This window comes from Octopus sinensis, linkage group LG5 (genome assembly GCF_006345805.1).
Source record: "Octopus sinensis linkage group LG5, ASM634580v1, whole genome shotgun sequence".
Classification (NCBI taxonomy): Eukaryota; Metazoa; Mollusca; class Cephalopoda; order Octopoda; family Octopodidae; genus Octopus; species Octopus sinensis.
Window position 1 is genome coordinate 47,581,850 of NC_043001.1, and position 5,444 is coordinate 47,587,293.

Here is a 5,444-nt window from a genome sequence, read left to right on the forward strand (position 1 = left end):
TCGCTCATAAACACACATATCGCCCGGTCTGAGATTCGAACACGCGATCCCTTGACCGCGAGTCCGCTGCTCTAACCACTAGGCCATGTGCCTCCACACACACACCAACACACACACACACACACACCACACACACACACAATTATATATAATATATATATATATATATGTGTGTGTGTGTGTGTGTGTGTGTGTGTGTGTGTAAATAAATAAATAAAACTAGTACTAAAGAAATCTCTTTACAAGACATTTGTCGATCAACAACCAGAACATACGAAGATAGGAATATAAAAAATATGAAAAGCGCACACTCCATCTCGACCGCGAATTTGACACTTTCCTTAAATCAGACACAAAAGTCAGTAGGAAAATCTAGATCGGTTTCAGATATTCGTTCAGCTTCTTTATTCCTTATGGCTTTTTAAAACTCTTTCAGCGTTTCACTGTACCACTTAATACTCACGGGAAACCATATTCCAGAAAATCAAGGTAAACGAGACCTTTGTCATCTCACCAAAAAGCAAACTCTAAATATCTGTGTCGGTCGTTGACTCTTGAAATAGTTAAGCCTTGAAGTAGCGGTGTGACACCATTCAGTGGACTGCGCCTTCGTTTCGAGATCGTAAAGACATACCCGTGTTTCATCATATTTACCAGATTGGAAACAAACGTCTCTTTGTTGGTTTTAAGTGCAATCAGCAGATTATAGAAGACTTCCGTACCTCTATCCTCAAATCACATGTCAATTGCCGAGGTACCGATTTTGCACACACTTTCCAATACTTAAAGATTTGACCCATCTTTTGAAAAGCATTGTGACCATAGGCCACTTGCACAGCAAGCTCGTAGTTGATGGTCTCTCAGTATGTGATCTATCTCCAATGCAGGTTAAACTCCTTCATCCATTTGTACACATTGCTCTCCTCAGTTATGTCATCTCCATAAACAAACTTTCAAGTAGCCTGCATCCCTCATTCCCTCAAGAACTCAATGATGGCACTTTGCTTCTACTTGGAACCCATTATTTTCTATTTTCAGAGGTCGACTTAGTCTTTTATCCCTTCGGGATCGACAAAATAAATACCAGTCATGTACCATTCTTCCCAAACATTTCAGGCCTTGTGCCTATTGTAGAAAAGATTATTTCCCTACAATGCAAAAAGAGCGGGAGGACTTGTTATTAAAGAGGAAGAGTTACTCTACCAACATGTGCACTTTGAACGACCCATGTCCGATAATAAAAAAAGTTTGCCTTACTTTCGAAAAACCTCGTAATATTAGTTGGTGTGCAAATACTTTGTTTTTGCTTTTATTACTGAATAATAATGGTTTCAAATTTTGGTACAAAGCCAGCAACTTTGGGGGAGGGGTTAAGTCGATTCAACAGGTACTCATTTTATCGCCTTTCAAAGAATGAAAGGCAAAGTCGACCCCAGCTGAATTTGAACTCAGAATGTAAAGACGGACGAAATGCCGCTAAGCATTTTGCACGGTGTGCTAACGATCGTGACAGCTCACCGCTTTTTTTTTTTAAACTGAATAATAATATCATTTCTACTTTAGGCTCAAGGGAAAATTTGGGGGAAGGGGCTAGTCGATTACATCGACTGGTACTTATTTCATCGAAAGGATGAATGGCAAAGTCGACCTCGGAGGAACTGGAACTTAGAACGTAAAGACAGACGAAATACCGCTGAGCATTTTGCCCAGCGTGTTAACGACTCTGCCAGCACACGGTTTTTTTTTAAATTGAATAATAATAGTATCGAAATACTGGCGCAGGCATGGTCGAAAGGTTAACAAGTTCCTTTTATAATGATGTAGTTATGGATTTGATCCCACTTCGTGTCACTTTGGGCAGGTGTTTTTCGCAGAGTTTTTGTGTCCCGCCAAGCCTTGAGAATTAAATCAGATACATAGGCGTAAACTGTTTGGAAGCCTGTCGGATACCTGTCCAGATTTTACAGATATTGTATCACGCAAATACTGCCAGGGAGTTCCATTAAAAGTACACATACCTGTGGAGTACTCAGCTTCTTACAGGCCAACAGCAAGATAACAGTTTTTATATACTGACTGCAATAAATACTTTAATAGCAGCTTAACTATTGGATATTTGTTCACGTCCCTGAGTAATTTGCGTGAATAAATCATTCTCTAAAATATGGAAATTATCCACGCTAGCTAGTATACAAATACTTAATATTTATTAATGACTAAACTACCGGTGATCCGTTGGGTCACCGGGAAACTCTGAGTTTCTCAGCAACGGAGTTTTGCTTCGTGGGTTTTTTTCTTTTCCAGGTTATTTCGAATGCTTTCAACGAATGTGACATCGAGATCACCAATAAACGGCTCCTTTCCCCAGAAGAGGAAAGATTTGGCTGCTATTTCTTGCACACCCTGCTACCACGTAACAGGTATTTCGAGCCCTTTATTGCAAATAGCTGTTACGTGGTAGGAGATCGTGTTAGAAATAGCAGTCAAATCTTTGGAAGTGAGATACATTGAATGCACTCGAAAAAACCTATAGAAAAATTTATTTCACACTGAGGTTACGAACGGGTCTTTTACGAAATATTTACTGAATTTTTGAAGGTCATTTTCACTTTTAAATATTTTTTAAATATGCTGAAAAAAAATTTGTAATGGTATATTCACTTCAAAATAATTATTAAAAACATTAAAATACAGTCTGTTTAAAGAAAGCTAAAATATAAATACTTACTGTACAAACAACTTACATTTTTGAAATCACATTCACTTAAAAGTATTTCTACATGATTAAAATATTGTGTTTAACAGAAGCGAAAATATAAACGTTTACTGTAAAAACAAATTGTATTTTTTCGTTGTCTAATCGAAAAGTAAGAGTTTCTTCCCTTTCAGGATTAAGTTATTTTTGGAATATTTTCCCATTATGCACCATTCTGGATATTTATACCCCCCAAATCCCTAATATTTCAAAAACCACTTGTCCTATTTACGCGAAATTTGTTTTATTCCGTTCGTATTAACATTTCATGGGAAACTTAATTCATAGTATTTTCTCATGATGCGCCAGTTTGGCTGGGTAACATTGCAAGCAAGCAAGGTTCAAGCTCACTTGTAATGTATTATTGATTCTTTCATCAACACTTCAACGACCAAGGTGAGGACTATACTTCACTTAAGAGATCTAATGAGATAGAAATATGTCTGCAGTTGTCTCCCTCACTTGCCAAAATAAGTAAAATGATATTGACCTTTGATATCTATAATTTTCTCTCACTGCATAATTTTTCCTATCAGATCGTTTTATTTTCTTCTGCATTAAATTCTAACACCAATTATACATATACATATGTTTGTGTATACGTGTGTGTGTGTGTGTGCGTGTGTGTGTATGTGTGTGTGTACATATATATATACATATTCTTTTTTCATTTGTTTCAGTCATTAAACTGCAGCCATACTGGGGCACCGCCTTGAGAAAAATATGGAACACTTCCCTAATTTGCCTGTCATCCTTGCGCAGGGCCATACTAATATTCTCTGTATCGTTCCAGTTTTAGCATATGTATGTATAATATATTATTTTTATATTATATTATATATATTATATGTGTGTGTGTGTGTATGAGTCCTGTAAGAGACCATAAGTCAGGGAAAAGATGCACTCGTATATCTTTCAATAGAGCGGGTATATTTTCTGAAATATATAGTATTATGTAATCATCACGGCTGATCTCACCAATAAGTTTCACGCAAAGAAATCGATGGAGTGTTAGGTAACAATCTGATTATATAACCTTACGCTCATCAGAGTTAACCGATGTGGAAGGGAATAATGGAGAGCAGTCATATATATTTCGGATAATATATATATATATATACGTTTATCAATTCATTTTGCAAGATTTCTGATGTGAAATCGTGTGTTGAAACAGACATTGTTGTATTCAGGGATAGTGTTTTCGTTATTATTATTTTTGTTTTTTGCCAAATAAACACACGCACTATATATTTTTCTTCACTCGTTTATTATTGTTCTTATTTTATTATTTAAACTCATGTCCATTGTCCGGGAATCTTTCGTCACACATCTGTGACCTCTTCAGCGACACTTTTCGTTTTCATGTGTTCTTGCTCCACTTACTCCATTCCGTTCTTCTAGAATATGTATCCTTATGTGCGCATGCGTTTTTGTCCTTGTTTGTTTGTTTGTTTGTGTGTGTGTGTGTGTGTGTGTGTGTGTGCGCATGCATGTGTGTGTGTGCATGCGTGTGTGTGTGTGCATGCGTGTGTGGGTGTATGTTTGTTTGTGTGTCATAATTTTTCGCAGTAGCGTGGCCTTCCCCTCACCCTTATCCTCTTACCCCATTGCGCTGCTGCTGTCCTAAGACCCGAAAAAAAATTGGTACAGTTCCTGTATTTCTCTGTGCATATGTGTTCGCCCACGGTGTTGGCAACGTGGTAGTTGTTATTGCCATCGTTGACACCGCCGTTGCTCCTGACCGTGTTAGTTGTGTTGTTGACATTATATATATATTGGGTTGTCCGGAAAGTTCGTGCCGATTTTTAAAGGAAAGAAAAAGGTCAATAAATACTTGCCATTACATTTTTAATCAACCAAATATAAACCATTTTGTTGCACAAAGCGTCTCCATCTTTCCTTTTACTTGAAAGTCCCCTCTTCCCAGAATTGAAGTGTTTTCATGGCAAAGAATTCATCAAGGTATCTTTTTACGTCATCCAATGAATTGAAATTTTTACCATTAAGACTTCTGCAGAGACCTGAATAAATGGAAATCCGAAGGAGCAATAACTGGTGAATATGGAGGGTAGGGTAACACATCCCAGCTGAGCTGCAGCAATTTCTGTCTGGTTCCCAAAGAAACGTGCGGTCTTGCATTATCATGTTGGAAAACAACACCCTTCCTATTGGCCAATTCTGGACGTTTCTCTTGAATAGCTTCTTTTAATTCGTCCAGTTGTGTGCAGTATTTCTCAGAATTAATTGTCTGGTTACTTGGGAGAAGCTCATAGTACAAAATTCCTTTCCAATCCCACCAGACACAAAGCAAGACTCTTTTAGACTGAAGACCCGCTTTTGGGGTGGCTAAGGGTGGCTCATGTCGCTTACTCCAGGATCGCTTTCTCTGAACATTTCGGTGGATAATCCATTTTTTATCACCTGTCAAAAATTACTTTAAAAAAGGCGCGTTTTTATTCCGTTTATAAAGCGAGTCACAGATAGAAATGCGATCCAAAAGGTTCTTTTCACACAACTCATGTGGTATCCAAACATCGTAGCGATTTGTGTACCCAAGCTTTACAAGGTGCTCATGAACGACGGAATTTCATAGGTTGAGGCTTTCTGCCAATTCTCAGGTTGTGCAGTGTGGGTTATTCTCAATTAATGACTTGATTTGGTCATCATCTGTAGTGGATGGTCTGCCTGA

The 5,444-nt window shown here is 37.8% G+C and overlaps 1 non-coding gene across 1 annotated transcript; it reads right to left on the bottom strand.

The window, feature by feature from the left end:
• Nucleotides 1-3,472: 3,472 nt before the first annotated feature.
• On the bottom strand, nucleotides 3,473-3,574 carry LOC115212461. Its single transcript, XR_003881741.1, has one exon. It is a non-coding gene; the product is annotated as a U6 spliceosomal RNA (small nuclear RNA).
• Nucleotides 3,575-5,444: the final 1,870 nt, after the last annotated feature.